The sequence below is a fragment of the Conger conger genome, chromosome 15 (genome assembly GCF_963514075.1).
Source record: "Conger conger chromosome 15, fConCon1.1, whole genome shotgun sequence".
Classification (NCBI taxonomy): domain Eukaryota; kingdom Metazoa; phylum Chordata; class Actinopteri; order Anguilliformes; family Congridae; genus Conger; species Conger conger.
This window is the reverse complement of record NC_083774.1, coordinates 23,192,449-23,219,724: the sequence shown is the minus strand read 5'-3', so window position 1 is coordinate 23,219,724 and position 27,276 is coordinate 23,192,449. Positions and strand designations below refer to the sequence as shown.

General features: G+C 41.0%; 1 protein-coding gene across 1 annotated transcript in view; it reads left to right on the top strand.

The window, feature by feature from the left end:
• The first annotated feature begins 1,088 nt into the window (after positions 1–1,088).
• The window catches only part of znf609a (zinc finger protein 609a), a 109,302-nt gene continuing 83,114 nt past the window's right edge, over positions 1,089–27,276 (top strand). Inside the window, exon 1 of the mRNA XM_061222039.1 lies at positions 1,089–1,496. The gene's annotated coding sequence lies outside the window, so the exon portion shown is untranslated. The remainder of the gene's footprint in view (positions 1,497–27,276) is intronic.

The window sequence follows — 27,276 nt, the reverse complement described above, 5'->3', positions numbered from 1 at the left end:
TTCAACTCGAATAGGCCGAATTGTATTGCAGAGTTAGCCATAGACTATCAGATTCAACGGTTGCAGTGGAACGTTGTAGGCTGATATTTTATTTTGCGTTCGACTAACTTTTAAAAAAAATCTTCAACGAAACTCAAGAAACCGTGGTAAGTCTTTATACCATTTTATGCTTTAATGATGATACAATAGTGACCTGTTTGGATTCAGACCATTCAAATAAAAATGATCCATGTAAACGTGGTGGCTGCGAACTTTCTAGGCTATTTAACTTTTTAATCTAAGCACATAATATGTCTACTTAGCTATAGTGGTCAAAAAAGCACATGTCAAAACGTTATTCAAGTTGGTGTAGTAGGCTAGTCATTATTTTGTTTAAACGTATTTGTATTTTGATTTTTAAACTTAAATGAACTATTAACTACTATTGTGCAAGATGGGCTTTGATTACTTTGCGTCATCATCATCATTGCCGTTAATTTATAGGCCAAACCCATCCATTAGCCGAATTTATTTGTAATAAAAAAAATTGTAATGTTTACTATAAAGTGCATTGATTCAGCCCATTATAATAAACATATAAATATGAAAATCTATTCAGTTATAGCCTATACATTATTGTGATCAGTTATCATAACGTTACATTTAAATAGGCTGTATTTGATCAATTAAAGACTGTAGTGTGCTTAGCTATATATTTTTAGCTAGCAGTTTGTAAAATATCCCCGCATAATTTTGCAAGATTTATCCTGACAACAACACACTTGCTCTATGAGGCGCTAATGAGGTTTGTTTTTAAATAATCTGAAGTAGCTCCGTGTGTGAGTTAATACTAGATTAGTGTTACACGCGTGGCGCGCTTTTCATTGTATCAGTATCTAAGTAAAAGTCAATAATGGCAGTAATTCTACTTAGGATATTGAGTCGTTAGATTTTGTAAAAAAAATAAAATAAATAAATAAATAAATCCAAATCCTTCAGAGGACTCCAGTTCCGGTTCTTTGTACTGTGCTAAATCTTCTGGCGCCGGTTCAATCCGACTGGAATATTTGCCTGGGCTTTCGAGTAGCTCGTTCTGCTTGTTGGTTACATTGTATCAATCTCCCAGCATTGAGAGATACAAACAGCCATCAAGATATATTAGAGATAGCAACAGCAAAACGGAGTCAAGGATTTTAACTGGGGTGGAAACTGCCTGAATATACTGGATTTTACTACCCGGGAGGCCGAGGAGACGTGCTTTACTTTGAAACGGGCTTGAAATTGAACCCCCCAAAATGCCCATTTTAGCCGGTATTTTCCTATTTTGAACGGGATCTCAACGTGTGAAGGCTGCAGTCTACTGAATTGGCCTTTCCCTTGCTGTTGGATTTCTTGGGAGTACACTGATTGATTGTGTTTATTTTGACAAAACTCGGGCCCTTCTATTCGTTTTACCCTTACTATCTGGATCTATGGAGTGTACTTAAATATTCGTTGGATCGGGGTCTGCAAGTGGGGTAAGTTGTAAGATTTTTTCTCCCTTTTAAGACGAGAGGCAGTCAGTTAGCTAGTTAGCAAGCTAGCGAAGTTAGCTATGTGTTGACTGCACGCTTTGCCTTGGCGAAAAGCCCTTTGTCTGGGAGAGCCAGGAATATTTTAATCATAACGCCAGCCAGTCTTAAACTCTTGATGTGATATGTTCGAAAGGCATGAAATTGTAAACGGAATACTTTAATCCCAAATTTAGCAAGTATTTCGTTTGGATTAGCCAGGTTGCTAGCTCCAGAAATACACATTTCATCATGGTCGCCTCAGAAGACATTGTCGGGCATGTAACGTTAGTTAGCTTGCTAGCTAGTTAGCTAACATTAGTTCACAATTTTCAGAAGTTTTTTTCTACACACGAGAGGTATACATTTTGATGTGTATGTCGGTCTGTAAAACATGATATGAGGAAGATATGCATTATCTTACAAGACATATGGATAAATAATTTAGTGTGACTTTTTGTTTAAACTTGGCTGGCTAGCCAGCTAGCTACTAGCCCCAAATCACAGCTCAGTTTCCTGGGACGACCTATTGGGGGTAAGTTAGCTAGCTAACGTGGAAGCGGAGAGCTTGATCAAATACAAGGAACGTTTATTCTTACCGACCAGTAATTTAGCTGTAACATAGCCGTCGAACTAGCTTACGAGTAAATGAGACGTATTAACCTACGCCGACTTTCATATTAGACTGCGAGTAAGATATTAATACTAGCTCGCGTTAGCTAACTTGGGCCTGGTGTTTGCACCGCTGTGCATTTATGGAAAGAGAGAGAGGGTCGTTCTTTGTCAAGGAAAACGCGGTCACTTTAAAGATTTCGGTACATATGCAGTGCCTGTACGTGTCTAGTGGTTGCTCGGTGGCAGTCGCACATCTTTGAAATGTATTGTAATGTGTTTATCGTGTTTGTGGCCTGCCCCTCGTTGTGTGTTAAACACCGATCGGCATGTTCTAGGCGCGGGGTTGGAGGCACTCTGCACCGCGCACAACACAAACGACCAACGCGTTGGTAAACTGTGCTGTCCTGGGATTGTGACGGATTAGAATTGGTGCCAGTCATTCTGATGTGTTTTTTCGATTTTAAATGGTCAGTTTTGGATTAGCGTTATGTTTGTATTGAATCGTATTGTATTGAATAACGAAAACAAGCAAACAATGATAATCATTCTAATTCATTTTCAAATGTTGCATTGGCATGCTACAATTTGGCGTATTGGCACAGATGTCTTGCTTGTTAGCGATTATTAAATGTTAGCTAGCAATCCAGCAACCCGTGTGGGTACCGTTCTCCGTGTAATTATAAATGAGCCTTTGTATAGTAGTTATTTGTCTTTGCTTTATTAGCTATCTAGCCAATTCGACAATAATAAAGCTTTAATTAGCTAAAGTTAGTAACGTTAGTATAGCAAGCTACGTGCTTTTCCTTAAAGCCTCACTGTGGAAATATTACAGACAAGTACTTTAGCTATTTTTGATTAAAATATTGACTAGATTAAACGTTTTCTTTGAATTATGTTATCAAGCTACTGACTATCAAAGTTAGATAGCTACATAGGGTGGGTCTATAGCTAGGCTATAGCTACTTTCTCCATGACTTGCACCAATTATTTAATGTTCACTCAGCGTGGCGAGTGTTTTTCTTTTTCTTTTTTTTTCCCTACCTGTATAACAATTACAACGTGTACATTTGCCCGCCCACTGGCGTGCTAATTGTTACTATTTTGGTGAATTTCTCTGCAGGTCACAAACCGATAATCCTGTGATAATTTTTTTTGTTGCTTTGTTCCTTGAGGCTACAAAGTGTATTTTTAGAGTAACCCACTTTGTTCCTACCCATTGGTGGGTGACGTCCAAATAAGACACAATGTGTAATTAAGGGAATCGTTATTTTCAGTGCCAAGGCCTTTCAGTTGTCACGATTTTCATTATGGTCAGCTAATGTAGTCATAAATTAAGCAGGATTGATATAATTACAGAGACATTGTAGGATATCCTACGTAATATCATTGTTTGTCATGGTTGCTGCACTTGCCTTTTTGAATATAGGCTATTCACAACCACAATAATGCATAGCCTATAATTCATTTGAAAGGTAGTCGTGTATGTATTTCAGTCAGCCACTCTGTGAAGCCAGGAGTCCAACAATGATCAAATTAATTGCGGCAGTCATCTCAGTTAATCATCAATTCCCACTTTATTGGTCATGTGAGAAGAATGACAGCACAAAGTTTATGTCCATTTTCCCAATCTAATGTCAATCCCCATCCAGTGCGTTGGAGAGTGCGGCACTGTCCCCGAAGGACACTGAAATAAGCTTTTCTGTTGCTATGTTTTAAAGCATGTTGCTGTTTATCATTCTGTCTGTGCCCTGACCTTCTGTGCCAGTCACATGAGGTCAGTCATCTCTCATGGCGTTGCACAGCCGGAGAGAGACGTTTTTTCAAGCTGTTGATATCGGCTCAATGGAGCAGGGTCTGATGTCCACCTCTATCCGCTCGCCTTAAATAAAACTCAGTGTACTGTGAATGGTACTCTACAAAAGAATACAGAGTTCCCCATCTGCCTTTGCTTGGCTCAGAAGGCAGTCCTATCAGTAGAGAAAAGCCTTTCCAAGTCAATCGGTCTCTCAGATGTTCTGTAAACCATATTTTCTTGTTTGAACAATGCCTTTCCCCAATCGCCACATGCTTGTAAAACTGCATGTCATTTTGAGTGAGTCACTTTTCCAAGAGGAATATCTGCACTGACCAATGCCTCCGTTAAATCATGAATGAAATCATTGGCCTTTTGCCACTCTCTTCCCTTTTGACAGCCATGTCCCTCTTGCTTCTGTCCATCTCACACTGTTTTTTGTGTCAGGTGCAGGTTGATTGTAGTCTTTGTCTTGTGGTCAAAAGGCACATTTGAAGATGTGCAAAATAAATAGAATCCATCGTTATGCAGTTTTTTATGAGTAGGACATTATTTTACCTTGGATACTCATATCTGTATTTCACTTTCACCTCTAATCATTTCCTGGAACAACATCATTTTATTGTTTTGCATTGATCAACACCTCATAATTGCTACCCCAATTGAATAATTACTTGTGTGTCTGTGCTCATTACTAAGTGATTGCAGAACTCGGGAGAGCCTACAGGGACACCTGGAGGATAACACCTTCAGTTCAGCTCGACAGCCCGGATGGTCACGTGCTGCAGATTAACTCCAGGCCATAATTATGGGTTATGTTCCATTTAAAAAAGCCAACATGTCCACCTAGTCATTTCTACCTTTGCTTTGTTAATCAATTGACATTTCGGTTTATACTTTGCAAGACATTGGTGCCAGCCATTTGCTTATGATGCAATGGCAAGTTTTTAGTTTTTATAATAAAAAATCGCAGTTATCGCATTGTATTATTGCCTTTCATTCTTGGCTTATTACTGTGCACTCCTTGAATGGAACACGTCTAGAGAGCAATGTAGCTTTTCAATTTGTTCTGCATAATCTGCGGTAAACTTCATAAAATCTGTGTTTGAATTTAAAATTGTCTACAGCAGAAGCTAGGAATAGCTCGTAAGTCAGAGTATAAATTCTGAGTTCTCTGGGATTACATTTGTAGTTCCCCACGGAGCCGCAAGGTCAGTGCTTGTTGTGCTGCCCGATAGCCTGATGGTGTAACATTTCGGAAATGGGTTACTCAGTCCAGCTACGAATGACAGATGTGGAGGCCATAGATGATTGGATTTTGAGTACAAGCTTTAGGAGTGAACATTCATTCAGGGTGCAGTGGGTTGTATGACCTGAGAAGGCCCTGTGCTATGCCATTCTCATGCTACTGTGACATTGAGGTTCAGCTGTTTCAGCACTACTGGTCCTGTGGCAGTTGCCTGCTGACTTTTTCCCCTTGGGGGTAGGCTTTGTATCTATATTCTCTATACATTTGAGCAGTTCCAGTTGGGCTTGTCATCTCTCTTTTTGTATTGCTGTATAAATATTGCTTATTAAAGTAAAACTGACAAAGTAGTTTGGAAATTCAATGTTTATTGGCACATATTTCAGATAATGTTTAGGGGGGATGCCTTAATCCCTATGATTTGGCCCTCATGTTTTCATGACTCAAGGGCTAGGATTAGATTTTCTCTGTGTATGTGCAATTATTTTTGACAACCAGGGCTTTCTAATGAAAGCTTCACTTTTGTGAAGTGCGTACAGTTTGATTCTGAACTAAAAGTGTAGGCCTATATGATGATTTATATAGAGAGTGAAAATGTTACATTTAAAAAGATTTCAATGTCCCCATCTAGGGAAGTTTTCTTTATTTTACCAGATGGGGTTTTCATCACCAATAGTGTTTTTGTCTGAAGTGGTTTGATAAATAAGTATCAGGCTTATGGCCTAAATTATTCTCTCAAAAATGTCTGTGAATGTTCCCTTCCTGATGAATGGCATTGTGTCTGGAATGCCCTTCTAGCATTTCTGTGAACAATTCAGTGTTCTTTGGCCAAGGGAGCATTATTTGCTCTGACATTAATTGCTACATATTGTGTATGGTACGGATTAAAAATTGCGCAATTTGTGATATTCCCAGGGTTGCGTTGGATTCTGTTTTTGCCAGTGTAAAAGTGTCCGGACTGTGAGACAATGAGTTAATGCTGGATACTGCCTGCTTCAGTGGGCGGGTTATTTTCCTTTCCCGATCTCTGCATCCATAAAAATCACCTGCTATTTGTCCAGAGCTCCTCTGGAGGTAATACGATGAGAAAAATACAAGCAGCAATAATGATGATATTATTTGGTCCCTCAGTTTTCTATACGTGGTTAGCACTGCCTACTCTAAAACGCATTCAGCAAATGAGCCTGAACTGCTTTACACAGATGTTTAGTGTATCAGATGCACTGGGGTGTTACATATCTCCTGGATGCTAAGGAGCATGTAAATAAGGCTATCAAATACGACTGCATGGACAAGTACGTTCCATCACATAGCTTCGCTCGCAATGCGAGCGGTTCCCCAGTGATTGTCAGATTGTTAACAAAGTGATCAGTGTTATTACTGTTGGTTTCTGGCCAGCTGGAGGGTCCCGGGAAACTCGGACTCTGGTTTTGTTGCTGGATCCGTAACGACAGTGTTCATGACCACAAGGCAGAAATGGCTAACTTTTCCCTTTGACAAGCTTTTGACAATTTAAGTGGGGTTTTTTTACGCCCACCACAGGATATAGATTTTCCAATTGTCTAATTGTGTAATCATTGCTTTAGAATTGTATTAGCAGAACACTGTTGCCTAGCAAAGCAGAGTGAAATATCAACAATACATGGGATATAATTGGATATTTGACGTGTTACAGTGAGTGGTTCTGGTCAGGAATAAAATGGGTCACTCTACATGTGCATAATACTGTTTTGGTACTGCCATATTCAGGATGATTCTGATTCAACTCCAGCCTATGGTCTGCAGAGTTTAAAGGCAATACACTGTCCTGCACTGTTGCTGTAACACTTCTGCCCTAGTTGCTTCAATTTCTCGACCTACAACCAGCCTCCAATCCCTGGTCTATGTTAAAAACTCACAAGACTAATTCAATTTATGAGAAGTGCATATTAAAATGAAAGTAGTTCATTGAAGCTTTTTCATCCTTTTTTGTATAAATTACTTTAATTTCAAATTTAATAGAAATACAGTTGACTGATTTTCATGCAGCTCCATTTTTAATTTGGAATTGGCTAAGTCCTGAAATCCTAAAAGCTAAAACTTTAGGACTGTTTGTTGGACATTTTGGACATGATTACTTTGAGAACCAGTTTTAAAGTGTAAAGTACAGTTTATTATAACCAGTATGGAGTTTTAGCAGACAATCTTATTTTCGAATTGCTCCTGCATTATAGTTCATATGACCGTCCATCATGAAGCTGGTCTTAATTAAGTTCCAGGCTGTCTCATACCGCATTCCAACTTGTTTTAATACAAATGTAACCGCCGTACTCTTATCCAGATTTTAGGCATGTTCAGTGGAATGGCCCAAATGTCTTATGTTTCTCTGTCCTAAATCAATCAAACTGAGCTTACCATTCTCTCCAATAGCTACTGTTCAGGACCCGCTTGTAGACAGAAAACTGTAAATTGTTCACTGTGATGAGAATGGTTACATTAATAAAAGAGCAGTTACTGTTACTTATTCTGTGAACGCCTGTTGGAGAGGAGACATTTCTTCCGGTAGGACCACATGCAGAACAAGAAGTAAGGCATGATATAGCCTAGCCTATGTTTGTACTTGGTTGTCAGAACCCAGCTGTTTGAATAGGCAACCTCTCTGATACACTTTCATTGCAGATGTGCATGATTCACAGGCGATTGGATGTGGTGTAGGGAGTCCCCATGCACTCGCCTATTTATTGAGCCGTCAATCCAACCTTCTAATTCTGCACCTCTGCCACTCTTAAAATGGGCTCCTCAATCTAGAGTTTAAAAATTCAAACCTTCACCTCTATCCTGTCTGTTTTGATAAATGACCTGAAGTCATTCAAAACAACTCAGGCAGTGTGTAAGTGATTTACCTCTGGCTCTAGTGGATACCAACAGAATGGTATCTGCTATTCGGCCGACTGTGGGGTGTCCGTTGGCTTGGTGTCCCTGCCTAACAGATGCAATGGCATAAAACTAGAACCTGCTGGATGTTACTTAAAAAAAAAAAAAAAATTATAATAATAATGTGTTTCCAGTATTCATGTCATAAGTATAGCTGCGGTGTATACGAGTCAGTGAACACTATATCCTAGGAGTGTGAGTCAACAGTGCACACAGATTTTGAAACCGTAGCCAGTGATTGTGTGTGTCACCTCCTCAGGATGTGGCTATGGCTATGGCTATTACTTCAAGCCCAGCCAGTCTTGCTGTTTTCTAGATAGTTCGCTTGTCGGTTTTGGCCGGCTTTCTCTTTTGGTAAGTGATTGCATTCCTTCACCTTCTGATTCATCACCTGGGTGTGCAAATACCTCGGTGTGCAAGTTGGTAGAAATGTATGTGCTGTGGACGCTTGGTGCGGTTTCCTTGATCAGAATTCTGCGTTTGAGTAAATGGTCAGGCAAATCTTTTCTGAATATACACATTTTTAACACTCACTCGCCAGTATTCAGTTTTTAAACAATACCCATTTTGCTAACAAGGCTTTAGTCTCTGTGGTACGCCACAGTGCTTGCTTGCTAGTTTTCACACCATCCTGTGTATTGTTTGTCTGTTCCTGCTGGCTGTTACAAGGCTATGAAATCCCTTTTCCACTTCTTTTCAATTGATTTATTGGAGGGTTGCAAGTGTGACATTGCCACCCAATGTGAGATCTGTGGACTACTTCTTACTCAGACTGCTGGGCTGTGTACCCATCTCTTCTGAAGAGGGCTGCCTGTCTGAGGCCTCAGGCCCAGTGTTCACACACTGAAACATCACCCAAAATCCAAAATCACCCATTCTGTTGTTTCCTCCAGGCCACCTGGACATTTCTTTCCACATACCATACTTCTGTTCTTGGTCGTGTTATGTGCGATACCACTGCGGATGGTTAGAAAGAGGAATTCTTGGCCTGCATTTTTCATAGAGCCATTTTGCCAGTGGCTCATAATGTGGTTGTGAACCTTCAGGCCATTTTGTCTTTCTTCTTCATCAGCCCTACGGCAGCTTCCTGCCGGTCAGGTTCCACTGGAAACCGCTTGCCTGGAGGAGCCCCTGCCACTTAATTCTGCTGAAGGGCCATTCTTACTGCTGACTGTTGTATTTTATTGCCTTTTGAATATACGCATTCCAGCACAAAAAAGTTCTGAAAGTGCAGTCGCATTACATAGGTGCTCAGAGTGGTAATCTTTGTTGGCCATAAGCTCATGACACTGTCAGAATCTGCACTACTGAGGTAATGTGCAGTTTCAGTGAGCATTGATTATAACTGCCTTTAGGCCTGTTTATAGTTCTGCGACAGTGTGGCTTGACTGAAATCGCAGGGCGGTCGGTCATGAAAGTTCTATTGTCGCCCGACATATACTGTGGTCATTGTCCTTAGCAAAAAACTGTAACCAGCGATATCCATTGCCCATTGCCGGCCGAAGCAACGCTCTATCGCCGGACTACAAACTGGCATTTACTCTGGCTATTGCTGAAATGGGCTAAAGTGGGGGGGGGGGGGGGGGCACTCCTGCTATTCCAGAGAATGGCACATTCCTGTTGGTGTCCTCTCAGAAAATGGAATTGTGCCTGGTCAGTTGGTGTAAAAATACAGACAGTCTCAATTAAAACCCTGTTATTCAGCAGCCTCAGTATCTGTTGAAAATTCAGCAGGGCTTTACTGGGCCTTGTTGAGGGGAGTTAATTGAACATTCAGATATCATGCAGTATGCAGGTTATTTGGGGTGAAAATTGCTCCGTAGTGCCTGCGAGCAGTTCAAACATTGGTTACAGCCAGCTGAATTCTGAACGGGAGTGCGGCGGCGTATGCTAGCGTACTCAAGGACGGGGATGTGAGCAGCGACTGTGAACACCTTTGAGACCGCATCAAAGGCAAAGCTTTCTGTTCACGAGAGAGCCGAGGAGATATCGTGAGTGCATGCTCTTCATCTACCTTGCTTCTCCCCTCTGAAAGAAGATACCGTCTCTGGAAATCCAAGGCGTATTGTCGAAACCTGGCTGGGAGCTTGCGGTACACGCAGGGAGCAGGCCTCCCTCTGGCATTGGATGTCATTAGGTGGAGCAGTGTCGTTTAAAGGAAATAACCAGTCCCAAACTTGTTTACAGCCCTCTTTATTGGTCCGAAATTCTGCCAGTGGGCCTGAGCCTGTGACTGAGACTTGGTGTTGCAAAGAATTTGTTCATTTTTTAAATTCAGGAGAAATGTAAAACAACCTGTGAACATGTATGGATTAGCCAGTTTATTTTTATTAGGGATAATGCCTATAGCCTGTGAACCACCCCTGGGCATGCATATAACTGTCAGCACATTTGGAATTTCCTGTTCATCACAAAACTACAGAATACCGAAGAGCCATCCATGCTTTTAATTAACACCCTTTCTCTGGGTGTGTATAAATTATCCTGGATTTATTATGTGAGAATTGTTCTCTAATGTAGGTCATTACGTACTAAATACTAAAGCATACTGAATCCTGCGCCAGAATTTGCAGAGGCGTTGTCTTCCCAGTAGCCATATTTGTCACTTTTGATGTAGCTTTGTGACAAGATTCTGTATAATGGCCTGCTACATGGCTTAATCACCCAGATTAGAAGGCATCTTCAGGTAATTATTTTCATCTTTTTTTCCTTTTCTTTTTTTTTTTCTTTTTAACTTGATCATGTTTGGAATTCATTGACAGACATCTTGTTCTGGTCTGATGTGAGCTTTCTTTTCAGGATTTGAACTGGGCTCCAGCATGACAGCATTCTATATCAAAGTGAGTTTTTCAGGATGAAATTTCCACTTCAAGCCTTTATGAAACTGGCCCACTCTGCACGTTAACAGTTCTTTTTTTCTTTTTTCTTTTTTATCTGAATCAGATGTTCGATAAACCTTGGTTCAGACCTGTTGTATTGTGTTTCCACATCATTGTGGTAGAAACGGACTGAATCATCTCATTCTGCTTTATGGGGTTGAACATGGCCTGGTATTTTAAGTGTGGAAATAATGTGGACTTCAGACTTTCTCTGGTTTCGCCATATCGATGTAGAATTTAAATTTGAGTTTGAACATGGGTGAATACTCTGAATGTACTACAACAGTGCTGACCTGTTTTGAGTGAAGCTGTATTGAGTTCAGCCTGCTCATTGGTCTCAACTGATTATGAAGGCATTATGAAATGCCCTGGTAATCTTTTTAGCCCTCAGTATAAATGTTGCAAAGCCTTTTTTGGTAAATCCATAGTACTCTTAATTCTAAGAAGAAATCTCTTCCTTTGCCTTACAGCATTATTCAGTATAAGCTTTACTCACCCATTTGATCTTAAAAACTGAGATTCTTTTTAGTATCTGCTATGTCAACTTTTTTTCACCACATTCATGAACTATTGCTGGATGGTGCTGCAAGATGAATTGGCACCTTTGTGTTATATTTGGTTTAAATTGGGTATATTTCTTGGATGCATCAAATGATGAGTTTCATGTATGCTTCACATGGTACTTTTGTGGAAGATTCGGAGTTGAAAGTGTGTTGCTTTTTATTTTAGGAGCCAATTTGTAGACATAGCTATACTGTGTCTATCTACCAGGACTAAATTAGGGATCAGTGTTTTCATTGGTGGGGTTTCAAAGGATTGGGGGGGTTTCCAACACCAGCAAAGCATTAGCCAGGAGCTGGAGTAGCATTTAGCCTAAGCATAGCCTGCAGTGAACTCCTTAACCTCCATCTGTCAGTAAGGCCTCCACCCCCCCCCCCCCCCTCGAGAGACTCATTTAATTTACTCTGGCATGAAATCTGCTGCTTTTATTGATCTGATTTGGGAGACTTGTCATGCCACTCGCTGGTTATTATTAGAGCGGTGCCATTGGTTAATAGGCCGAGCCTGCATTTTGCAAAGAGCAGGAATTACAAGTCCATGAGTTCACCATGTGGTTCAGTTCAACTTATGAGAAACTCATCCAACAAACATGGCTGTATAAACTAAACCTAAGTGGTAGAAAAAATGGTAGAATGATATTCTTTTAATACAATTGAGATTATTTTTCCAAAATGACAGCATCATACCCCATTATTTTTAATAAAATCCAACAAAATCCTCTGTTTATGATGATTTTTTCATCTCAGTCGGCTTTCTGTTTCACTGGTGTGGGATAGGGATGTCAAATTTAGATCCAATGGGCCTCATGCAAGAACATTTTCGTATTATCATACATTTCTGTGCTCATAATTTTTGGAGAAATTATCTATTTTCCTTCAAATTTCCATGCGAGTTCCCTCTTTAAGAGCCAATATCTCTAGAATGACAAAGCCAATGAGGCTAATGTTTTGAATGTTCTCTATTCAATATATAAAGAACATTTCCACAATGTTTGACCAAAATTGGAGTGGTCACCCCCCACAAACCTGGTTGATTTCACGGAACGACCCAATATTTACACAGCCATAGGCAGCACTGTGAGATTCAAAGAGAAAGCACTAATAACGTTAGTCTCTTTGAATGAAAAGTCGAAAACTTGATGTCAATGTCTTGCTACCTTGCTCTTATTTCACATAATTGGGCCTATTTCAATGCGTGCAGCAACACTTGACGACATGGCTCAGGCAGCAAGAGCAGTCGTCTGGCACTGTGTGTGGTTGGTGTGCGAGTGTGTGTCTGAATGGGTGAATGAGAAGCATCAATTGTACAGCGCTTTGGATAAAGGCGCGATATAAATGCCAACCATTTACCATTTACCATTCACTTCTGTTTGTCAGTTCCAATTCCTGTTAAATCTGTCAAAATGAAATTATTAATGGCAGCTGCTCGACTAAATAACTTATTATTTTGAGGCATTTTAGCCAGTGTAGCAAAAGTTTGTTTTGATTAACGCCCAAACATTATTAGAGGGAAGTTATTAATTTCTTCCTGCTAATCCCGCCATTTCATCCTGCTTCTGTCAAGTGTCATCGTATAATGATCAAATAAATAAGTTTGTGTTATTTTTGTGAGTTGGCGTATAATGGAAAAATAGTTTTTTATCAGAAACGGAATTGGTGTAAAGGACAGCATGAAGTGAGCACTTACCCGATTTGGCAAGTACAACATCAATCAACTGGCCCGACCCCATCTCGTACTGGCCTTGGCTCAGTGGACACTCCTTATTGTTAAGCCCTGCTATATGGCATTGGAGCTTTCATTGGGCTCAAGTGTTATGGTCAGATGAGACCAGCATTGACCTTTTTAGCCATGTACACCAGTTTGTTTGAGATGGGAATGACTCCCTGCATTCAGGGTAATCTCCATATCACCACAGATGCCTACGACAGCAAACCCAGTGTAGGATCCTCCAGTATCAACCATACAGCTGTATCTGCAGTTCAGATTGCAATTGAATTTGGTGGAAGGTGAGTTTCATTGATAAACTACACAAGCCAGAGAATGGGTTGGATCCACTTATCTAGCTTTGAGGGCTAAGTAGCTAAATTTGGCATGCATTATGATGTGTTAAGATTCAAACTCACTGAGGATGTCCTGTATTCTGAAGCGCTGCCTGTCTTCAATGTCTCCGGTCTAGATTAAAGGGAGATTCCACTTTGGTACAACGCAAGTCATTTTGTGCCACGAGCCCCATTTTATTTGTACAAAGTGAATGCTAGCAAGTCAGCTGTTCCTTCTGACTTTTAACGGTATCACCATATCTCTCATGTGTCCAGCTCCCAGTTTACTCCCATTCATTTTTGGGACCTCACCGAACGTCATTGTTTTAAAGGGCTCACTAACGACGGAGTATAACTGTTCAATGAAACCATATGCTCTTTTTTATAATGTCTGATTAATATGACATTTCTGTCATATTACCTTAAGAAGAAAAAAAATCTGGAAAGTTCTGTTATTTGAATTAAGTGACATTCATGCGAACACTAACATTCAAATGGACACGTGCATTAAAATACTCTACGGCTTGTTGCATGTCTATTCAGTAGTTCTGTTCATTGCTAACCTAAACCTGAAATCAGCTTGAAAAAAACATTTGAAATTAGTATTCTCACTTATTGATGAATTATCTTCTGCTTTAGTGTGTGCTTTAAAACTATTAATTTTGGCGAGTACTCAAATGAATGGGAGTGAATTGGGAGCCAGACAAATGGGAAATACCAACACTAGCAATGGGTAATGCTAGCAGGGACAGTTGCCTAGTATTCAGAGAAATTGAAGAGGTGACCTTTAGGAAATTGTCTGGTCTAATTAAAATAAATAATAGAACTGTATAAAGATCAGACTTGCCATTTCGAACATAGCTGTTCTCTTGCTGAAATGAAATGTGATGACAACACTTGCGTTACACTTTGAGTTTTGCTAATTATTGGGTTTCGTGAGATGTGCAGATGGTGCAAGGTCCCCCGTGCAGGCAAAATAATTCCCTATTTATTATTGTGAGAGTTTTCCACACCTTTTCCTCTATAGCCTGAAAACCTTGGTGGTGTTGTTCTCTACAAGCTTGAAGATGTTCTCCTGATTCTCACACCAGAAGTGTGAACATTACCACCAACTGACAGAAATCACACCAGCTTGCACCATGGGACCATCAGTATGTTCGACACACCTACTCACCATCTACAGGGCTAATGTTAATGTGGATTTTATAAATCTCCCACCTCTCAATCATCTCCAAGCATGTGTTCGAGCTATCAGATTGAATTTTGAATTTCTCATGCCATGAATCAAGAAATAAAAACAAACTTGATATTCATTACAGTTGTCTACACAAAAAGAAATGCCTACTTCGATGGTGAACTGATACTGTAATATGTGTGTTGTCTTGAGCTTGAATTTAGACAAATCCTGAGACCTGCAAGAAAAATATCACATTGTGTTTTATTTGCTACTATATGCAGCCTACATATTTCTTCGTACATGGAGCATGGCTGTTGAGAGATTCGCGACTTCGTCCCTCAGTTTGTGTGCCTGGCCTGTTGCCACTGCCTTGCGAATGTAAGACATCAGGAGGCTGGGTGGAAGCAGAGCTCTGTGCTGACAGCATTAATTGTCCTTTACTTGTTCTGAAAGCAGATACGTTACATCCCACTGTGGTGTCCTGTGGGAAAGGGGAGGGGGAGGGGGAGGTGGGCAGGCAGGAAAAGTGAGGGCCTGGCTATATTTAGCGCTTGGCTCACTGTTTGATCTTATTGGATCTGTCATTTAACTTTGAAAGCTATGCTTCAGCTCCCAAGTGCTGGAGGCTGGCACTGCCCAGGCAGCCGATGAGCAGGTCTTGGGTCTGCCAGTTCAGAAGTCCGGTTTTCCCACATGTTATGGGTATGAGTGACTGAACTGTGCCTCTGGGCATCTGATACTAATTCAGGGAAGATGATCAGTGCCACCACAGTGATGTTTTAGCTACATACCAACTGATAACAAACCAGATAGGGCGAGTGGCTCATCTTGTTAAGGCCGTCTTCTAGCTCATGGATGGGCATAAACGAATCTCGACCATCGCCAACTGTGGCCGGCTGATCTGTTGACTCTAGCATCTCCCAGGTTGGTAGGGTTTCCTGTGAGTGAGTCCTGATGAATGCAGTGGAGCATTACAAAATTCTGAGAAAAAGACAGAAGCAATAAAAGCATTAAAGATTATGGGCTACAGGAGGTGTGTCCTAGCACTTAAACCCTCCCTCCTTGGAAAATGTGGGTTTATTGCAATGTTTTTCTGTCGAGGGTTGATTGGTTTTTTGATAAGATTTTCAATGTCAGATGAGTGACAAAACCATGGCAATTATATTTTGCAGTTATCTTCAGACTATATATGGGTATTATTGATGTGAAACACAGAAATTACTCGATGTTCAAATGGATGATTTATAGACACGATGCAGATCACGGTGAACCAGATGTGATTAAAGGAGGTGTTCATTGCAGAAAATTATTTTAACCTCAGGGTACAATGCATAAAATGGTAATGTACTAATTCCCAGAGTGAACTCCAATTCCCAGAGTTACCATTTAAAGCTGAAAGACAAACAGAAAATGAAATAATTTTCAACACATTCAGGCGCAAACATTTTTGACTGACTGCTGCATTCTCACGGAGAGTCGCATACATTTTTAATTCAGTTTCGTGAATATTTAGCAGCATTGCTCGACTCCTCTGAAGATGCTTTAGTACGTCTTGCGTCGTACATCTCATGCACAGGTATGGTTGTGGTTTATTGGCTTCCTATCATGAAGCATAATCAGTAAATCATAACAATGACATAACGTCAAACATAACAATAAATCATAATTCAGACCGAACAGTAAATGAAAATGTTGCGCTAGTTCGTACCCCTTACTCCCCGTCTTCTTGAAAGAATAACTTGACCATTAGGATTAACCAGATAATGCTTTTGGTTCACTTGGCTCTTAAATTATGAAACCATTAAATTATGTTATTACAGCTGCTTAAATGAGGCTGATTTCAGCTTTAGCAGGCTGCTAGCAGGCATAGTCTACATGTTTGCTTGTGTCCTAAATGTTTTTATGCCTGCAGTCTTTTCTCATAATGGCAGTTTTTCGCAATTCATTTCATCCTTGTAGCTAGCTTGGTATGATGTTTGGAGTATTTTGTCAGAATTTTTGTATTCAATATTTAATGTTGTGTAATATATATATTCAATATTAATTACTCCATTTTCTTTTCTTTTATGAGGTGAGGATTATAGTTCCATTTATTTGACAAGACTAAATGGACATTTCCAAAATCCTAGTAAGCAGTAATGGATAGGCCTAGTGTAACTGGAAAAACTGGATAGAATCGGCAAATAATGGACTTTGTTTTTCAACATGCTCGCTTATGCTCTCCCGATGCCAAGTCTCTTCATCAAATTGGAATACAGGAGAACCCAGGGCCCGCCAAAGAAATCCATTCTGACCAAAAGTGTGGTGCCAAGGAACTGGGCAGCAATGAAAAGGTTCACACGTCTAAAGTCCTGTGCTAATGTGACCGCTGTTCAGTGCATTATTAGTCCCAGGAATATTCTCTACAGGAGTACTTATTGCTTCCATGCCCAGAATGTAACCGGGAACCAAAATGTTTTCTCTTCTCTTCTCCCCCCCCCCCCCCCCCCCTCTCCTACCTACTCATTTTCCCTGCAGTTAAAATAATGTAAATTGAGTTGCTTTTGAAAGCTGGCTTTGATCGTTACCTCCGGGGAATTGAATTGAAAGTGTACTCATGCTGCTCCTGACCGCTCGCTGAACCTCTGCTTCTGACAGGAGAGTGACAAGGGGCTAGATGGCAGAGAATGAGCCTTGTACTGCGGAGAAAGAGCCTGTCTATCTGGAATTTAGACCCATGGCTTTGCCACCGACAAGCTTGGAGTGTCACCTGAAGCATTACGGTTTCATCAGTGAGGGATCGTTGGGGCAATGTCATTTCACACTCTAACCTTCACCCACCCCCCCCCCCCCCCCCCTCACACACACACACCCACACACCCTCGCTGCTCAACCTCCCATCGATCTTTCCGGAAATTTCTGCCCCGTCGCTCAACCTGGTTGCTGGTCTGCGTCACTCATGACCATGGAGGGGGGAGTGTCCTAACCTACCTTCTGCACATTCTGCGTTTTCCTTTACCTGGAGATCATTAGGCTATCTCTGGAATGTGATTGATTGTGCAAGCTTGAAAATTTCATGCAGTTGAAGTTATGTCCATGCTTTTGGAAATAAGCTCTCTGGGACATGCTCGGATGCATGTGACGAGCACACACCAATTCTGGCCCTAACGAAGCTGACTAACACCGGCTTGGGGCGTCTAACCATAAATCCCTTGGTATTTTCTTCTTTGTAACATTCTTTGGCAGCTTACTATAGGACTCTGACAAAATTACTTCATCAAGAAAAACCATTTGTTTGCAATTTCAAACCTGTCAATAATTTTATGAAGCATTTAGATGGTGGTAATTGTTCACTTGATAATGATTGTACTCCAACATGTTTTTGTGTACATTTGATATCTACAGCTTTAGAATGGATTTTCTCGGGTACAGTATATGTGGACCACGGGGGCTGTTTTGAAATGATATGACACAGGATACACAATCACGGTGAAAGGATAATGGCCACCTTTCCTTTTTCATCATTTCCTTTTTGTACTAAAAATAAAACTGAAAATATTAAGTGGAAGGTGGCTAATGCATGAGTGTTTTTGAGTGAAATGGCTAGAGAATACTGGAAAGGGTGGGCTGGTGAGAGAATCAGTAGTGGAGAGCCGTTTCCAAATACAAGGAGGTTTTGCTTACAGTGTAGCTTTGAGGGAACGAGCAGCGATTCTTTCGGTAAAGTCAGTAGCTAAAACACATCTGATTGACTGAACAGCCCGATTGTTCAGCTCCGGCTTTTTATAGGGAGTCCTGGAATAGCAGCGCATCTTGAAAGCGAGTTTGCTAGCTAGTTTGTCCGCAATCTGGGAATAATGATATATCTTCACTCTGTGGTTATTTTTTCAGCAGATGTTCAATTTTGGTGGAAAACAGTGTGGCAGGAAGGTACCTATTTGTCTTCCTTAAAACTCTTAAGCAGAACCTGCGGAGGTCACAATTTCTGCAATTTAAAGAAATTAATCTGATGCTTTTTGTTTTGTGGCTACTTTTGAGTCCATATAGTCATTTCCTCATATAATAGAGTACTTTCAGTACTGGCTAAAGAAGACCCTCTAAGATATCCCCTCCCCCATCCCATTGTAGCATAAGGCTTGAGAGCCTGTGGGTCTGGCTGAATGGAGAGGACACAGAGGTGAATGGCCAGTTTGCCCCTAAGTGCGGTGGGCTGTTGTTCACTGCTAATCGGGCACTGCTGCTTCACACGGCTTTTGAAGTCAACGTATCGCCTTTCCGTCGCCCTGCGCCTCCGCACCAGGGCCCCAGAGCCCATGCTGCTTCAGGGAGGGTCGGCGTGTCTTTCTCCCCGGCTGCTGAATGCCTTTCTGATCTCGCTGTGGTGGAAATTGGCAGGTGACAAAAACAAAATCACACAGGCTGGGTAATTGCACAGAAGGGAAATGTCATATGGTGACTGTGTGGGCGGTGTGGAAAAGACACTATCGACTACAGTGGATTGGGGTTTTTTTTTTTCGTTTTTTTTTTCTTTCCCATTTAAACCCTGCAAAAATAGGTTTGTGTTGAAGGCATATGTTGGTTTTGGTAAAGAAGGTGACATTTTGGCTAATTTCTTCATTATGAGATTTCTGTTTGGAGGCCCTTGTATTTGTGAGAAGCCTCTTGAACACTGTGGTGCAAGCAAGTGGGTTGAAAAGCTGTACCTTTCAAGCACCATATTGTGCATGCATTATCCGGTCTGCCATATTCAGTAATTCAAGTGTCTCTTTAATGTGTCAAACTGTGTTTGTGCTGATAATGGGAACATGCTGAGATGGCCAAAGGAGCTCTCTCTCTCTCTTTCTCTTGTTTTCTCTCTCTCTTGCTTTCTCTTTCTCTCCCTTTCTCTCCCCCAATCTTTATCTTTCTACCTATCACTCTCTCTCTGTCTCTGAGATTGTACAGTGTGGGTGTTTTAATTTTTTAGATTTATTTTATCTTCACAGCTACACAGAGGGAAGGAAATTGGTGAAGGTAGCACAATGCCCAGTCTCCTGGAGGAGATCTTCAAAGATCAGACAGGGTTGTCGGCACAAAGCCGGGCTTTGAGAACACTTCACCTTGTGCGGAAAGCACAATAAAAGAGATGGATTTACTGTGAACTGGGGTTGGCTACGTAGCCCAAGCTTTCATCCTTTTTATCACCTCCCTGAAAGGGAGACTTTAGATTTTGTTAGTATTTATCATTCTCCTTTCACTGAGCATGTAGAGCATATTTTTGTATAAAAATAAAGAAAATTGATTGATTTGCCTTCATAGTAATGGCCAGACTAATGTAGTTACATTTTAGATTACCCCACAAGTAAAATACTTGAACTGCAAAAATTCAAGCTCTGTTCTCACCTCAAACCATTGAATGGTAGTTTGCACTGGACTCCCGCCCTACCAAACCAATTGAAGAGTTATTAATGCACTCAACAAACCATGTTTTTGTCCCCTGCAAATGATAATCAAAGGTGGCCAAAATACGACCTAATTTTGTCCATCATGCTTTGGTTTCTTTTTATGTTTTATGGTCTGAGGCTTCCAATTTATTCACCTTTTAGATGAGCCAAAGTACCACAGCACTGTCAGAATTGCCTTTAAAATGGGCAGGAATCACAGCACTCTGCTGCCATCATCACCTCTTGATTCATGTGTATGAGAAACGGCTCGTGTGCAAACTGCCTGGCTCTAGGTCAACATAGATGGTAAGTCACAGATCATTATACAGGCTTCAGGCTATTGGAAAGATAATGCACGCCATCAGTGGGAGATTCAGAATGGTGAAAGTATGTTGCAAAAGAGCTGGTTAGTGTCTGCGACTGTTTTTCATTTCTGTTGTTTGTCCGTGTTTGTCCTCAGCCGAAGGCTCGCTTCAGTGTGTAACTGCATAGCACTGATGGGCTTGTGAAATTCCACTCCACCATAATGCACTGTTGATAGGCGGCTGATTTATCCAAATGCATCTCTGAATATTCTTCCGTTGAAGGTTTTGTCAGGTTTGGTTCATTCTGTTTAATGAGTGCAGGCTCTTTTGTGCTGAAACAATAACAATAAGGCCACAATGATTAACTGCAACGGGGCACAGATTAGGTGTTTAAAGAATTATCCATTGCGTCTGGGGGTATGTCATCATTTTACCCCCTCTCGCCCCCTTCAGAAATGACCGTTTTGAGTGGTTCCCCCTTCACTGCAGAGTAGATTGAATGTGTAAGTGATAGATTGGCTTAACGTGCTAATTCGGGGCGGCAGCTTCCTCTGTGAATTCCCCACGGGGAAAGCAATTACATGCCTGCTCTGAACTGGGTCATCTTGTAGCAGGATGAAGTCGCTTGAACAATGCACCGCGGGAGGCCACCAACAAAACACAGCTTGTTTCCTGTATGCGAATCTCTCCTCGCTGCTGAGCCCATGAGTTGTGTCAAGCGATAATGCTTCATGGCCAGCTAAGCTCTAGGACATTAGTCTGGATGGACACTGTGCAAACACTTTGGGCTGCATTTCCTGAAAGCCCATATTACCAGTACACACACACTTTTGCTTTGAGGAAATGGACTCTTAAATTTATTCAAGAGCCTTTTAAGTTGACAAAGTTGCAAACTGATGGTGACTCCCAGATGCAACTACTCTCATTTCAGGCCTTGGGTGGTGAGGAGGCGCTCCTCTCTTGACTGTTGGCGGTTTTGACTCTTGTTCTCTCTGACTCACTTCAAATTTGTTCTCGGAGCTGTGGGGCGAGTAGAACTGTAGTGCTTTGCTGCCATTGCAAGCAGACTGGAAGTGCTCTGTAATGGTGCCCTGGTCAGCCTCCAACCCACATTGAATCTCAGCCCAAAGCCACCACAGATTTGGTGGTCTTGTGTTGGCTGCAACATTCGGGACAAAATCCATCTTTGACACAAAGCCTGCGAACTCTCTCTCTTTCTTCCAGAATACTAATCTGCAAAGCTTCAAATTATGTGAAGGCATGAGAATGCTTGCTTAATTGGCTAGCAAGCCCTTGGGGAGCGTTATTAGTTGGGGTTTAACCCGCTGTTCTCTGTAAACAGTGTACACTTGTTTTAGTAGGTAATCTTCAAGCTTCAGGATACTGCTCTGCCTGAAAAGATGTTGCAATTTTCTGTTTGTTTAATTTACCATACCTGTTTTAGCAGATTTAATCAGGGAATAGAGGGCTAATTAATTTAGAGAAGGTGGAATTAACCATTTGTTTAACCTGTATTGAAAACAGATGCTGTAGGTTTCTGTCTGTGTAGGTATCTGTGATAGGCAATACTTTAAGCCCTTCTCCTGCTTTTCTGTGCTTGATTCCTGTACAAACAAAATGGAAAGCAATCTCTTTAATTGCCTACAGTTTACCCACAAGCCCTACATTTTTGCGTGTGCCAAGAAAACCTTTGAACCTCCTGTGAAAATAACCAGTAAGAAATTTCCGTTATTCTCGTCAGTCTGCCTTCTATTTTTGAAACTAATACTTCCAAAGCACAATGGCGAGTGCAATCATCTTGTACTGGAATTAAGGAAGGGAAGGAAAACAAAGGAAACATCCATTGTTCTTCAGACCAATTAAGTGCTATTACAGCAGCGGAGTCTTTCAGTGTGACTCACTGCACTGGAAAAACCACCCAGTGCTCCGCATTCTAACAGTGATAATTGTGCGTTCAATGTGCCACCTTACAAATGGTAAGAATGTGAACGCATGATGTATACACGGGTCCGTATAAAAACCGCACACTCCTATTATTGGACCTAGGAGACCAGAGATTATTCTTCCTGCTTTTATTTAAGAGTTCATTTTAGAGACTTAGGACTAGGTCCTTCCTTTCCCTAGCCTATTGTTTGATTTATTAATGTGATTTATTATTTATAAGAAGCCTGGTCTTGTAGAAGGGTGCCTCATTTCTGCACATAAAGGTTGCACATTGAGGAAAAGTAGCCTCTCCAGCTGGCCCTGTTTGCTTGCATGCCTCTACTTCTGCTGTTTGCTTTATGTTGCAAATGAGCCATGACCCAGCACTCTTTCAAAGCTATTTATTAATGCACAAGTTTGAAAGGGAATTTTAAGTGGTCCACACAGGCGTGCGCTTGTGCTCGGTCTTGCGTGTAGCCCGGTTACTGGAGAATTTCAGGCGATTTAAAAACGAAACGGGCGATGTTTGTTTTGTTAATGACATAGCCTATTTCAAGGTGTCTTTATTTTTAAACAAAAACACATAATGTTGTCTGGTGTCGGAGCCTACCTGGGGCCTGTGGACAGATAAAGACTGCTGGTGTGTGGCACCAAAGAATGGCTGACCTGAGTGAGGGCTAGAGTCCACTGCTGGGTGTTTGTTTTACACGGATTGGTTTCTATAGCGACTTGTAAAAAGTCTCCAGCTAACATCTGAGGTGGCTCTTGGAGCTGATCATTGACAGGAGGAAGACCCTTTTCTGTGAAGGAACCTACTGGACTTGTTTGGGCAGCAAAATGGCACCAAGACCGGCTAATATGCATATACACCACCGGTGGGCCTCTGGACGAGTTTCAGGCACTCGTTTCTCCCACGATACAGCAGCTTCCAGAAAAATGGAACCAGTTTTCCCACCGGTTTACTGCCATCGCTTGGTGCATGGTAGCTATAAACCTGCGTTGGTACTGTATTTTGGTTTCACAGTGTATATTTAAAGGTATAGTATGTGATGTGTTTTGCTATATACTTTTTGATACCTTTAGTCTTTGGCGGTTTTTAGGAAAACTTAGTGTGGTGTCGTTCACCAAAAACTGAAGTGGCACACTGGAAGTGATACAGAAGAAGGCCATTGGTTCAAGTTTGAGCGTAGCAGCTAGATATCACCCATACCTCAGGCTGTTGTCACAGAATGTCGAAGGGGATGCCCTTTCGTCACTTTCCGCACGGTCCACAAAAAGCATATGTAACACCGCCCAGTTTACTCACTAGTGAACTAGTGGCTAGACTGTTTTATATTTGATTGCCGTACTTCATAATCTTATATTAATTTAAGCTTCAAAGTCTGCTCCAAACATTTGGCAAAAGGTTATCGTCCAGCAGGGGATGGTTTAGCAAGCTGAAATGCTGCGTTGCAAATTAACTTGAGCACTCGTCTCCACTAAACGGCTTCCTGAAAGTATCATTTTTCCCCACGTTGGGTGAAATGTTTTTAACACTGCCTGCCTTGCCCCTCCTGACTGCATTGCATTGGATGAGCTAACATTAGCTCACAAAGTAACATGCAATGTTTGCTTTGTCGTGCACTTCCTAGCTATCGAGCTAAGACGAGTAATTAAGCTGGCATATGCAGACAAATTAAACCCATTTTAGCTGATTCTGAGCTTAATTCTCAAATACAATTTATTTTCAGTTGCCTACAAGCATGTGATTAAATGTAACAACAGTCAGTTTTCCCTAAAACTAGAAAGCTGCTAGCGGCGGGCCATGAAGAAGGATAAAAGGCTAAAAGGTTTGGTACTTCTTCACTACAAGATTGCTCATCCCATGAACTTTTATCACTGTGCTTCTCTGTGGTTTTTGCCTTCAGGGTAGACCCTGGGATAAAGCAGAAGCAAAATGAGCTGTGCGCCAGCAGAGATAAAAGCCGATAACCTGCAGAAGATTACAGCACACCGTGACCCAGACTTGAACCACAACAAAATAAGCCAATTTAGCCAATTACCTTTGGAGTCTGATATTTGTGTTATTAGAAACATTTGCAAAAGCCATTGGTTGCATGGCAAGATTCTAGAGAAAAGAGCTTAATTCGAAAATGATATGTCACTCTAACTAGCTTGCTCAAGATGAGTAAATTAAAACGGAAATCGCTCCTAGGGTAAAAAAAAAGAAAAAGAAAAGATTGTTTTGATCAGAAAATACCATTTGTTGTTTATTTCAACCTTCTAATCACACGGTTTCATTGTGGTTCTGTTACAAGTGTCATAATTACGAATGACATACAATTATTGTGACTTGCCATATTATGGCCAAATAGTTATCTTTATCAGAAGTGAATTGGTGTAAAACGCAGATTTCGAAATGGTGCTGCCCTGCTTCAATGACGAATTGAACAAAATCGACAAATTGAACAAACATGCCTACTTTTTTTTTCACCATATTTTTAAAGTGGACCAGGAAAACAGCAAGCTGGCAGAATAAAACCCTGAGGTGAATTGGTTCCCAACATTGTTCTTTGAGAGCTACCATCCTGATCACACACTTTGTTAGGGTTGGAATGAAAACCTGCAGGATTGTAGATTTCCAGGAATAGGGTTGGGAACCACTGATTTAAGTGTCGCCTAACATTTAAACCATGTTTTTATGGTGGATGATACACCAGTCATTAGTGGCCAATAGTGTAATAAAAACAAAACTGCCTTGTGAGCTACTCTTCTGCACTACAAAAACTCATAGTGGATTTCTCAGATGTCTGTGTGCGCTTAAATAGGCTCAGGATATTTTCTCAGTAGAATTCTGTTGGTAGTATTGAGCAACAGCGCTTTTATCAGGAAAAATGAAAAGGACTCGCTCAAGGCAAGAAAGGAACCAACAACAAATCCGCCTGCAGATGTGTGTTTAGATCTCACTCTTAATTTACCCTTTCATTTTATGTATATTATTATATACTTTGTGTGTAATGTTGAGATCATAGCTTGCTTTGTCATGGTGACTGTAGAGCTGTGAAGCTTTGTGTGCTTCCCTGAGAGTGGTTGTGCTGTCAAGTAATATTGACAATACTTCCCAAAGTCTAGCTTCGTCAGTCAATGCAAATCTAAAATGGTCTGAAGTCAAAACAAAACGGCACAGAATCAAGGAACAAGGTTTGCTAAATTAATATAAATTAGGGCTGTTTGTTAGATATGTGTTTCCAGTGGCAGTCCTTAAGTAAATGTACTGTTTAAGGAATTAAATGTGAAGTGTAAAATCAATACCTAGTAATAATAAAAAGTTGTTAGCTCTAAATATTTGAACAGGTTAGCTAATTGTCTTAGTTGGCTATACTATAAATCTGTGACTTGGTATTGGAGAGGGATGTGACATTGGTTTTGTGCAATCTTATTGGGTCTCCTAGAACTTATGTTCTGTTGCATCATTTTTTAAATTTTTTAATTTTTATTTTTTATAATTTGACCACTGTTTCTTTTAGTTATATTTTCAATAGAACATTTATTTAATCCCTCAACTCTCAAAATTTGAGAGGTTTTTTTGAGGGCCACATTTTAACCTTTTGTGACTTCAGAATGTTGGAGGTAGCTATACTTTGGCCATAGCCTAATACAAGAGATTGACCATTGGACCTCTCCAACCGGACCCCCGATCTGAGGTTGTGGACTGCTGCAGCCATGCTCCTCTCCTGGCTCCTGGTTCATGCCCACACTTTGACACATCCTGGAGTGCCATATTCATCCCCCTCCCCCTCTGGACTGCATACTCTCCATCCATTCTGTTGACTTTCTATACTACCTGCTAGCTTAATACCTGAACCATTTTAGCCTATAGGCCAGTGGAGGATGGGCAACCCCCTATAGCCGGTTCCTCTCAAGATTTCTTCCCATCGGGGAGTTTTTTCTCACCACTGTTTGACGGTTTTTCCCCTTCTAGGGAGTCATTTACCTCATATGCTATTTGGGGGCTTAGGGCGGATATGTCCCTTTATGTTTACTGTTTAAATCATCCCTGTGACAGTCTACTGTGAGAACACAACCGAAATTGAATTGAAATCATTGCGAAAGTATCATGCGTCGCAATCTCAGGATGTGGGATGCAAATACATTCTTGGGTTCTTGGCAGAAGCTAAGTAAGCTCCTCAGCTTCCTCTTCCGTTCAGATAATTTTTTGACCTTGGGGCTCATGTCTTGTTATCATGCCTTGCTGATCTCCTCCTCCCCCTCCTCCCACACACTCCAAAGGGACTCGATTTCTTCATAGTCGTCATTTTGCACTTCTGTAAGGAGTATGTCACTTAACGGGTAACAGATCATAGTTGTCCTCAAGCAGTTCTTGCTCATAACTTGTGAGCATCTGAGACACATCTAGGCAATGTGGTGAAATGGTTATACAATTTCAGCAGGCCGTATGCTGAGTTTCGGCAATATTTGTTGCAGACTTGCAACAGATGTCTTGCTATTGAGTTATATGTTCTAGGCTCTAGACTGCACGCAAGTCCCATGGCATCCTGCAGTTATTTTTTCTGGAATGCAGATTGACTGCAAATAATGCTATGTCATATCCTGACAGGCTCAGTCCTTTAGTAGACTACGCTTTGCTTAATTTTGCTTTTGGTTAGTGGAAAACCTTTGAAGCATTAAATATGTTTGGTTTACATCTTGCAGAAAACTAGCCTTTCTGACGTACACCTCCCTAAGCTGCCTAAACACTGGTATTGTCTGACATTTAGCCATAATCTGCCTAAAATTGTTTACTTTTAAAAGAGGCAAAAGGTGGGTCATTCTTATCAAACAGGAAAACTTCACTATAACAAACCAGACATGGGGATCGCTTCATTTTGTTATAGTTAGCTGGACTACATAACCAT